The sequence below is a fragment of the Ammospiza caudacuta genome, chromosome 26, assembly GCF_027887145.1.
Source record: "Ammospiza caudacuta isolate bAmmCau1 chromosome 26, bAmmCau1.pri, whole genome shotgun sequence".
NCBI lineage: Eukaryota > Metazoa > Chordata > Aves > Passeriformes > Passerellidae > Ammospiza > Ammospiza caudacuta.
Genome location: NC_080618.1, coordinates 3,627,440 through 3,639,751, shown reverse-complemented (window position 1 = coordinate 3,639,751; position 12,312 = coordinate 3,627,440).

The window sequence follows — 12,312 nt, the reverse complement described above, 5'->3', positions numbered from 1 at the left end:
GACCAGCTCTGGCTGATGCGAGCTGAGATTATTTGGATCAGAGCACGTTTGGGGCTCCCTCTGCCGCCCCTTTTGCTGGGGAGGGGGAGGACTCAGCTCTGCGGTGCCAGGCAAGGAAATCCAGCTTGGATAATCCATGGATCCACCCGGGGGCAGAATTCCAGTTCCACAAATCCCATTCAAATGGAGGTGCAAAACTCCCCACTTTGGGGCATTTAGTCCAGTTTACGGCAAAATAAGAATTTAAAGAGGAGAAGGAGGAGGCTCTGTCCATGGGGGTCTGGAAGCTGTGCCTGGTGCTTTACCCCATCCCTGCCTTTTTTTCCTTAGGACAATGGGATCCCTCTGGATCTGCCCATCCCTGTGTCCCCTCTCTCCAGCGCTGCCCATCCCCGCCGCTGTCGGCTCCCTTTGGAACGGGGCTGTGCTGCTGCTGCCCGGGGCTCGCAGGAACAGCTGTGCCAGATGTTCCCAGCGCTCGCCAAAAGCCCTGAAACAGGAGGGTTTCGGGTTTCGGCTCCGGTTTGGGACACCGAGCCAAGTTCATTAAATAAAGAAGAAAAAAAAAAAAAATTCAAGAAAAAGAAGCAGCAGCCCCACAAAGCGTTGTGGTTTCTCCACTTCAGAGCCCCGGTCCAGTTTGGAAGCGAGAATAATCCCAGAGGGTTTGATCCTGATTAAATCAAAAGTAACTCTGGCAGCCGCCTCAATGGGGGCTGACTCAGGGCTCCAGAGCTCTCCTCTCCTCTCCTCTCCTCTCCTCTCCTCTCCTCTCCTCTCCTCTCCTCTCCTCTCCTCTCCTCTCCTCTCCTCTCCTCTCCTCTCCTCTCCTCTCCTCTCCTCTCCTCTCCTCTCCTCTCCTCTCCTCTCCTCTCCTCTCCTCTCCTCTCCTCTCCTCTCCTCTCCTCTCCTCTCCTCTCCTCTCCCCTTCACCCCAATTTGAACATTCCCACTTGGCTTTTTTGGGGTTTTTTTTGGGTTTTTTTTGGCTTTTTGAGGCTGCAGACCCAGCCAGGTTGGCCTGGCTCTCCCCAGGATCCCATCCACACCCAGGGGAGCCCAAGTGTGGGGTGGAATTGAGCCAAGGGGACCCTGAGATTATTCCAGCACATTTTCTGTTCTTCCTCCTATGGTTTTCCCAGGGATTTGCTCCTTTAGGGCCATGTTTGATATTTGTACCTGCTGCCTGTTTTAATTATGAGCAGTAGGAACAGGAGGTGAGTGAGGCTCAGCTTGGTTCATGGGCGTGGTGACCCCATGTGTTGGATCAGGACACAAATATTAAAACACCAGCCTGAGAAGACTCCAAAAAGACCCCATGGAGGCAGAACTTTGATTATTTTTCTCTAAAAGAGTGGGAGGATGATTTCAGGAGTGAGGGACCTGCTCTGAGCCGCTGTCAGGTTTGGCAAATTTCTGCCCAAGCAAACTTCTGCCCAAGACCTCGGAGTCCTGTGTTACCACAGCACATTTGCATTTTTTCTTTTGCATATTGAAGGCAGCAAGGGCTCAAAATTCCCTGGAAACTTCCACTCTGCCCTGGCTGTGGGATTTCCAGGGGTTCGGTGGCAGAGGATCTTGGCTTCAATCCTGTCCCAGGTTTTGAAGGAAAAAAGGAACGGCCAGAGATGGAACCTCTGCCCCTAATCGGTGCTTGGCTCATTCAAGGGCCCTTCAAAAGTGTTGTTAGAAGGTTTAGGGATACAAGAACACCCATTATGGGATAAGGTTTTCCCTCCAAACCTTCCTTCCTCCCTGTCTCAGGTGACAGCTTTACAGCCTAGTGAGCTCATTTAAAAAAAAAAAAAAACAAACAAAACAAACAAAAACCAAAAGAAAAAGTTTCCCTATTTGTTCCCAAGAGCTTGGCACAGCCTGCTGGAAGATTTTCCCCGCGGCTTCCCTCGGAGGTGAAACGCGGGAGGGTTTCTGTTCCTGCCTGGTGCGTGGAAAGAGAAAAAAGAACGGCACTGTTAGCCCTGGGAGAATCCCCCCCTTCTTTCCATTCCCATTCACGGCCCCGATTAAATTGCACAGCCCGGCCTTTTGTGCCTCTGTTCCTCTATTCCCAAGGTGTTAAGATTTTTATCCAACCTCCCGCGAAAAAAAAAAAAAAAAAACACCAAAAAAAAAACAAGAAAAAAAAAAAAAAAAACAAAAAGAAACGAAGAAAAAGAGAAAGGGGACATAAAGTGAGTGACCCTCCCTCCCCTGCCGGGTTTCTGCTCAGCTGCTCCCGCTGGGAACGGCTGCGAGGGCGGCCCCGCTTCCCTCCCATTGTGTAACTGGATCCTCCCCACCTTTATCCCCCCGTGCCCGGCCGGGACCCTCCGCTCCCCGCGCTCCGGAGGGACGTGAGCAACTGCACCGCCCCGGCACGAGGGATTGGCACGGCACGGCACGGCCCGGCCCGGCACGGCACGTCCTGCCTGTGGAGCGCCCTGTGCGGCTGCTGCCTGAGGCCAGCGCTCCCTCATCCTTTCCTGATCCTTCCCTTCCCATGAAACCAGCGTTCCCTGATCCTTCGCATCAAATCAGCATTCCCCGATCCTTCCCTTCCCTTCCCTTCCCTTCCCTTCCCTTCCCTTCCCTTCCCTTCCCTTCCCTTCCCTTCCCTTCCCTTCCCTCAACCACTGTTCCCTGATTCTTCCCACCAAACCAGCATTCCCTGATCCTTCTTAACAAACCACCCTTCCCTGATCCTTCCCAAAAACCAGCACTCCCTGATCGTTCCCAGCAATTCCCTTCCCCTTCCCGCAGACCCAGCTCTCCCCAGTCCCTGAGCTGGGGACCCCGCAGGATCCCGAGGGGCCGTCCCGGTGCTCTGGACTGGAACACGATCCCATTCCAGCCCCTTTCCACCAGCCCGGGCTGCTCCGATGCCCTCCAGGCTCGCGGGGACGGGGAATCCACAATTCCTCCGGGCAGCCGGACCCGTGTCCAACAGGGCGAGGCGATTCCTGCTCAGTGGGGTTTGAAGGTGCTCCCAGCCCCACGGGTCTCGGGTTTTGGTTGTGAACTGCTGGCCCGAGATGTGCAGGATGTCTCTGCTTCAGCCCATGCAACTGAAGAACGAGTCTGGACTCTTCACTTTTCGGTCTTGAGGTTGTTTATTAATTCTGATCTATAAAATTTTCTTTCTGCCCAGCCGAGATGTGCTCAGCAGGGCAGCCACAGGCACTCTGTGTTGTCCTTTTATACTCCAAACTACGTGTAACATATTTACACTTAATTCCCAATACCTATCACCTGTGTTAGACAGTGCACATCTACTCTAGACCAATCCCAAAGTGCCAACATCACTGCAGAAAATGGAGGAGAAGAAGAAGAAAGGAGAAGAAGAAAAGAGGAAGAGAAGGAGGAGGAGAAGGAGAAGGAGGAGAAGGAGAAGGAGAAGAAAGGCTGGACACACTCAGATTCCTCCATCTTGTCCCCATAACCCCCACACCAAAAATCCTAAAATCTACATTTCCACCCTGCGAATATTTTATTATTACACCATTCAAACCTGTGTGACTTTCACGTTCTCATACAAAGCTGGCAACTTGCTCCAGGGGTCAAAATCAAATCCCCAGGTGCTCTGGGCAGCATTCCAGGGTCTCCAAGCCCCCTGACAGGGTCCTGGGCAACTCTGGACACCCAGAGGGATGCACTGAGTTCCGACACACGGGAAGCACTCCAGGATTTCCAGGGATCAAACCTGGCAGTGTGGAGGCCCTGGCCCGCAGCCAGCCGCCCTCGCAGCCCGCCGGACCAGCTCCCCGGCAGGTGCACATTAAACCCGACCACAGAATTCCATCCCCTCCTCCTCCTCTGCCTCCCGCCATGGCTGCGGCGCGTCCCCGCACGCTGCCGGGCTGCGATTCCCCATCCCGGGGCTGGGAGCCGGCAGCAGCTGCAATTACCCGCCAGGAGAACAGCAAAGTGAGGGAGAGGCCGAGCAGAACCTTTTAATTTGCTTAGCCCAGGTGAACAACCCCGGCTGCGCCGGGGCAGGGGTGTCAGAACTTGTTCCAAAAGGCAGGATGCAATTTCGGAGTTACCTGGGAGTCTGCCCCGACAGAGCCGCTTGGATCTGGCTACAGGCTCCATAAACCTGGCAGAAAACTGCTGCAAATCTGATTATTGCAGGGATTTAATAGCTCAGCTTTGTGTGCAGGAAGTCGTGGTGGGTTTGGCTGTGTCACAGAGGAGCTGCGATTGTTTAATGCCTGATGTGAGGTGGGAATTATTGACAGGACGATTGTTTAATGTCTGATATAAGGTGGGAATTATTGACAGGACAATTATGTAATGCCCGATGTCAGGTGGCAATTTTTGACAGGATGATTGTTTAATGCCAATATAAGGTGGAAATTATTGACAGGACAATTATTTAATGCCCGATGTCAGGTGGCAATTTTTGACAGGATGATTGTTTAATGCCAATATAAGGTGGGAATTATAGACAGGACAATTGTTTAATGTCTGATAGAAGGTGGGAATTATTGACAGGACAATTGTTTAATGCCCAATGTAAGGGGGCAATTATTGACAGGACAAGGGGAAATGGCCTCAGGTTATGCCAGGGCTGGACATCAGCAGGAATTCCCTCCTGGAAAGGGCTGTTAAATATAGGAAAGAGTTGCCCAGGGAGGTTTGCAGTCCCCATCCCAACTGGTTGTGGCACTCAGAGCTCTGGGCTGGGTCAGTCACAGCTTGGACTTGATGATCCTTGAGGGCTTTTCCAACTTTAATGATTCTGTGAACTTTTGTCTTCTGCTGAACTTGAATTGCCAACATAAATGAAGGCAAAATAAAAGATTTTTCATATTATTGTGATTGGTTTGCATTGCACAATTTGATTTTTTTCAAATAACAGGAATCCCACATTTCAGCCTCTTTTTGCTGGGCTTGTTCTGCATCTTGTAGCTGCAGAGTCTGATGAAAAGTGATTGCTAATAATAACCTGGAATTACTCATAATCCTGGGCTGGAAATCCCAGTGCCTGCTGCAATGGGATTTTGATTCAAACCAAATGTGCCTCGTGGATGAGACACATCGAGAACTTCCAGCACTCAGCTCCTGCTACACCAGGCACTGAAAACACTCCGAAAAGGGAAAAGTCCTTCAAAGGCACTGCTGGGAGTTTTGCCAAACACGGGGATCACTGCCTTGGGTGGGTTTGTCTCTTAAAATGGACTCAGAGGGCTTGTAATGCTTCCCTGCAGCAGGTAGAGCAGCCAGCCCCATTCCCATTCCCATTTCCTGCCTCATCCCCATCCCCATTCCCATTCCCAGCTCCATTCCCAACCCCATCTTCAGCCCTATTCCCTGCCCCATTCCTATTCCCATTCCCTGCCCCATTTCCTCATTCCCAGTCCTATTACCTCATTCCCATCTCCATTCCCATTCCCTGCCCCATTCCCAGTTCCATCTCCAGCCCCATTCCCATTCCTTGCCCCATTCCCTCATTCCCAGCCCTATTCCCTCATTCCCTGCCCTATTCCCTGCCCCATTTCCAGCCCCATCCCCAGCCCCATTCCCTCATTCCTAACCCCATCCCCATTCCTTGCCCCATGTCCTCATTCCCAGTCTTATTCCCTCATTCCCAGCCCCACTTCCTCATTCCCAGCCCCATTTCCTCATTCCCAGCCCCATTTCCTCATTCCCATCCCCATCCCCATTCCTATTCTCAGCCCCATTCCCTCATTCCCAGCCCCATTGCCATTCCCAGCCCCATTCCAGACCCCATTATCTCCTTCTCTGCCCCATTCCCTGCCCCATTCCCATTCCCTGCTCCACTCCCTTATTCCCTGCCCCGTTCCCAGCCCCAGGGCAGTGCCCAAGGGGAGGATCAGGACCAGGATGTGCCCTGTGGGGGTGGGGAATTGGCATTTCCAGGGGGGGAAAAGGCTTTGGAACTCACCCCACCCCCAGCTGGGGATTTTGGGGACAGAACTCCAGGATTTGAGTGCAGGGACAGAGCTGCTCACCCAGAGGAAAAGCAGGAAAAAAGATTAAAAGAGGAAGGAAAACCCCCAAAATCTCAGAGCGGTGGGGTGGGAGTCCCAGCAGCTCCAAAGTCTCCAGCAGGGAGATCCCAACCCCAAATTTGAGGTTGACGGATGGGAATGGGAGTAGGAATGGGAATGAGGCAGGAAATGGGGCGGGGAATGGGAACAGGGATGGGGCTGGAATGGGGCAGGAAATGGGGCTTGGAATAGGGCAGGGAATGGGACTGGGAATGGGGCAAGGAATGGGACTGGGATTGGGAATGGGAACGGGGCTTGGAGTGGGAATGAGAAGGGGAATGAGAAGGGGAATGGAGATGGGAATGAGGCAGGAAATGGGGCTGGGAATGGGAACAGGGATGGGGCTGGAATGGGGCAGGGAAGGAGACTGGGAATGGGGAGGGGGCAGGGAATGGGATTGGGAATGAGGCAGGAAATGGAGCTTGGAATGGGACAGGATCTCCAGGGACTCCCCCATGCACAGGGGACACCCCCAGAGGAGTTTCCAGCCCCTGAAATCCCGGAATTCCCCTCCCTGCTCCCAAGCACTCCTGCAATTTATCTCGGGAGCTTCTTGCAAAGGCTTGCCTGGAGCAGAGCAGGATCCCTCACCCTGCAGAACAAAGATCCCCCATGAATATGGAGATCCCGCCTCCCCCGCAGCCGCCCCGGAGTGGATTTGGGGCGGATTTGCCGGAGCTGGAGCAGCCTGGCAGCGCTGACAGCTGCGGGATCGCTGTTGGGATCGCTGTCATTCCCAAAGGTTAAAATAAACCCGGCCGTTCCCTCCGGCTGCCGGGCATTGCTCTGCGGGATCCACGGAACGGGCCCGGGAGAGGAATTCCCTGCTCTGTGTGCTGAGGGATGGGAATGGGGATGGGGATGGGGATGGGAAAGGGGATGGGGATGGGATGGGGATGGGGATGGGATGGGGATGGGGATGGGAATGGGGATGGGATGGGAATGGGATGGGATTGGGGATGGGGATGGGATGGGGATGGGGATGGGATTGGGGATGGGATGGGGATGGGATGGGGATGGGGATGGGGATGGGAATGCGGCAGGTGATGGGAATGGGGATGGGATGGGAATAGGAATGGGGATAGGAATGGGAATGGGATTGGGGATGGGGCAGGGAATGGGAATGGGGATGGGATTGGGGATGGGATTGGGGATGGGGATGGAAATGGGGTAGGGAATGGGGCAGGGAATGGGGCAGGGAATGGGGCAGGGAATGGGGCTGGGAATGGGGCAGGGAATGGGGCAGGGAATGAGGGATCCACAGGCACCAGCCACGGAAGAGGAATTCCCTGCTCTGTGTGCTGCTGGATGGGCTGGAATGGAGATGGGGATGGGAATGAGAAGGGGAATGGGAGTCAGAATGGGAATGGGGCAGGGAATAGGACTTGGTATGGGAATGGGAATGAAAAAGGGAATGGGGAATGGGAATGGGGATGGGGCCAGGAATGGGGCAGGGAATGGGAATGGGGATGGGGATGGGGCTGGAAATGGGAATGGAAATGAGAACAGGAATCGGAGTGGGAATAGGGATGGGAATGGGAATGGGGATGGGAATGGGAATGGGAATGGGGATGGGGATGGGGATGGGGATGGGGATGGGGATGGGGATGGGGATGGGGATGGGAATGGGGATGGGGATGGGGATGGGGATGGGGATGGGGATGGGAATGGGAATGGGGATGGGAATGGGGATGGGGATGGGGATGGGGATGGGGCTGGCTCCCCCACCTGCTGCAGGGAAGGACCAAACACCTTCGCTGTCTTTCCTGCTGTGGGAGCTGTGGGAGGATCCTTGGGAGGAGCTGGCTCCTCTCCACAGGCAGGGAGGAGCTTTCCCAGGTGGGGAATGGGGCAGGATTTGGGATTCTAAACAGCAGAGCAGCTCTCTAAAAAGACATTTTTAAAAAGAGGGAAAGAAATTAAAAAAAAAAAAAAAGAAAAAAAGAAAGAATGGCACAGCAACCTCCTCACTCCACTCCTGAGAAAGTCCCTTCAAACTTTCCCAGCCTTGCTGGGATTTGTTTGCCAAGCAGGCCAATTTGTGGTTTTTAATTTTATTGAAGTAACAACTCACAGATCCTAAGGTTGGTATATTAAATACTCTCGTTGCTGAGCTGACAAAAAGCTGTTTAAGATGAGAATCCTTCTATCCCTGTGATTTTTCAGAAGATGGAATGATAATTCTCAGGGAATATTAATTGCCAAGGCCTAAATAACAGTGAGGTAAGAGGGGCTGAGTGAGTAGGGCATAATTAAAATATATCAGAGGAAATGGGAAAACTGCTGTGCAAGAGGGGGATGGAATCCCAGAACTGCACAGGCTGAAGATCCCTGGAATTCATTTGGTCTCCTGGGTTTTGGGATAATCAGGGAGCTTCTTGTCCCAGTCCCCATCCCAAAATATCCCCATGTGCCCCCAGCAAGAGCACAGACTGGGGAGTTTTAGAGGAGAATCAAGGAAGTTTTTTGTATGAAAATCCCAGTGAAATCCCAGTGAGGCCTGAGGATTTCAGCTTTTCCATTTTCCATCTGCAGTTCCTTAGTGTGTAACTCTGTGACAGAGGAGCAATGCCATGGCTGAGTCTCTCAATTAAAAGCAAATATCCTGTGTATATGTTAGGAGAAGTTTTATAGATTTATAGTTATAAAATATAGTGATATATATATATATATATATAATGTATATATATATATACACACATAAATAAATTATATATAATATATATATATGGTTATACATATATAACTATAGTTATATATATAACTATATATATAAATATAACCATATTTATAACTATATATATAACTATATATATAAATATAACCATATATATATTATATATAACTATATATATGGTTATATTTTATATAACAGTGTCTGATGACAGTTATATGAATATAATATATATTTTAATAGTTATATTGTCATAATATTAGAATAATATAAAATTATAATATATATTATAATGATATAATAATATAATATTACAATATTATATGCCCACTCTGGGCAGACAAAACAATTCCTCTCCAGGATGTCAGCTTTTCTATTTCCCATCTCTCTGTAATCCTGCAGTTCTTTAGGGCATAACTCTGAACTCCACACCCAGTGTGAGCTGCTGCTCTCCCATTTTGGGGCAGACACAACAATTCCTCTGCAGGCCTGGGAACCAAGGACACCTCACTGCCTCAGGGCCCAGAGATGGGAACAAAAGGGAGTTGGGGGCAGCAAACTTGGGGTCAATGACTTCATGACCTGCAGCTGTAATTGGAAAATTAACCCCAATATGGAAATGGATCAAACTTTTATAAAAGTGTGAAACCCGTCACCCATTTTGGGTGCAGGCCCTGAGTGGCTTTGTCTGCCCTAAATGTACCTGAAGGCCCGTCAATGAATAGAAATGCTTTAATTAATGAATTAATTCCCTTAATTTTGTCTGGCCTTTTCATTTTTGTCTTCCTCTGGCCAGGAATAGCTGGGAACTGCTCGTTCCCAACCCTGCTCTGCTCCCATCTGCTGCTCTGGGTGCTGCACCCTGAGCACGGGGCCCCTCTGTGTTGTCTGGCTGAAATTCCACGGGTTCCAGGTTGATTTATGTCCTTTTAATCCCCCCTTTTTCTCCCTGCTCCCTCTTTTTGATCCAAACTGAAATAAAATAGAGGAGGAAAAGGTGTGCAGGAATATCTGAGAGCCTCATGCAGGAAGCAGAGCAGGGAAAAGCTGATTTTTAGCTTAGTCAGAAGGGCTGTTCCAATTCATTTATTAGGAAAAGAGGCAGAAAAAGAAAAGAGGCAGGAAAAGTGTTCCCAAAGCAGCCACAGGAGAGGTCTGGGGATGGGAGTGAAGGAAAGAACCTGAAATCCTGGGAGGGGATCAAACCAAAGGGAAAAGGAGAAAGGACACTGGGAGTGACAAAGGATCTGAGCTGTCCTCTCCCTCCAAGGACATTTCCTGAGGGGATTTTGGATATTTTCTGTGTTTCTTGAGGGGATTTTGAACATTTTCTGTCCTTCCTGAGGGGATTTTGGACATTTTCTGTGCTTCCCAAGGGAATTTTCACCCCCAGCTGTTTTCTGACAGCTCTAGGGTTCACATCTTTTAAAACAGGATTTTCCTTTTCTGTGTGTTCCAGACTGCAAGGCAAGACATATTCTATTATCAGCTGTATAGCAGATTCTCTTTTGTCAGGTGGGCTTTTTCCTTATCTCTCTTTGAGTGACCACAATCACTCCTCCCTCTGGGGAGACATCTGCTGATAAGAGGCCACTGAATGTCACTGCATGGCTGATAAGAACTACAGCATCCCATTGGGAGATGGGAGCCCAGAGGGAGGAGCCAAGCATTCCTGCCTGGATATAATCTGGGGATTGTGGAACACCAGCCAAGCATTCCTGCCTGGATATAATCTGGGGATTGTGGAGCACCAGCCAAGCATTCCTGCCTGGATATAATCTGGAGATTCTGGAACACCAGCCAAGCATTCCTGCCTGGATATAATCTGGAGATTCTGGAACACCAGCCAAGCATTCCTGCCTGGATATAATCTGGGGATTCTGGAACACCAGCCAAGCATTCCTGTCTGGATATAATCTGGAGATTCTGGAACACCAGCCAAGCATTCCTGCCTGGATATAATCTGGAGATTTGGGAACACCAGCCAAGCATTCCTGCCTGGATATAATCTGGAGATTCTGGAACACCAGCACGGCTTCTGCACTGGATTCCCCAGAGGAACAGCAGCTGCCTCTGCCCCTGGATCTCCAGAGGAGACTCCACCCTTGTCCAGGATCCCTGCTCCAGCAGAACCAGCCCTGACACTGCAGGAGGGCTGAGCCACAATTCCAATGGGACTGCTGCCAACACCCTGACCCACAGGGTGTCAGGCTGGGTTCTGGCTCTGGCAGGGTTGGTTTAGTTCACTGCATTGTTTATTTTATCCTTTTATTTTCTTCCCTATTAAAGAACTGTTATCCCTGCTCCCATATTTTTTGCCTGAGAGCCTCTTAATTTAAAATTTATAACAATTTGGAGGGATGGTTTACATTTTCCATTTCAGGGCAGGCTCCTGCCTTCCTTAGCAGACACCTGGCTTTCCAAACCAAGACACTGTGTTATTCCCCAAAAGCAGCAGCAGGGAAGATTTTCCAGAGCAGAATTTCAAATGCTCCAATGGTGTTGAGGCAAATGGGTGAAGTTTTTGGGAGCCTAGAAAGGGAAAGGAGAAGAGGTGGGATAAGAGCAGCAGTCACAGGATCCTGGAATGCTTTGGGTGGGAAGGTGGAGAGTCTCAACTGCTTTTTGCCAGGGTTGGGATTCAATCACGGGATAGAATTTCTTATCAGTTCTTATCTCTGTCACAGCATCACAAACCCTGAGTTCTGCAGCACTTCTCTCTAACAAGATAAAAAATGGAGCCCTGTCACTCTCTCTCCAAGGCCTTTTAAGGATAAACTGTCCAATTAAGAGATGAAACCAAAATTATTTTTTACTTTTAACCCCATAACCAAACCATCTGTGCCCCACGATGTGAACTTTTAATCCAATTACACAAACCCACCCAAACGAACTGGGAACACCTTCGGGGTGTCAGATTGGTAGAAAAGAACCCCAAAATCACTCAATTTAAACCTAAAGCACCTGCCCTGGATACCAGAGACTCCATGGAGGAAGAAGTGGGAAGGGGGACATCCAACATCCCAGTTGTGGGGAACAGCTTCCCCCGGGATTCCCAGCAGCCACAGATCTGTGGGAATCCAGCCTTTGCTACTCCCTGTGCTCAAGGAAATTCCCATTCCTGCCCCAGGAAGGAGCTGCTTCCTGCCAGCTGCCTTCCCACAGGGACTGGGGGTGTTTGGGGTCCTTGGAGCCTCCAGAGCTCCCTGAGTGCTCCCTCCAGGTCTGAATATTCCAGGGCTCCCTGAAATATATATTATTTATTTATTTATTTATTTATTTATTATTATTATTTATTATTTATTATTTAATATTTAATATGACTAATTTGTCTTTCTGGTGATGTTTAAAACAGGCTGGACAGTGCCTGAGGAAGCTGGGAACCAACCTGTGCCACAAAGGATGGGCTGATGGATTTTAGCATCAATTTGTCCTCTCAATCCACCTCAGCTTTTGGTGAGTTGGTTTGGAAATTCTTTCTCTCCCCCCAGTTAAACCCAGCCCTTCACTGCAGAAACCCCTGGCAAGGCTTGGAGATCTCAGCTGCTGCAGCAGAGAATTATCAAAAGGAAATCATATTATTATTTGGAAAATATATTGGGAAATATCGTTATTTATATATAT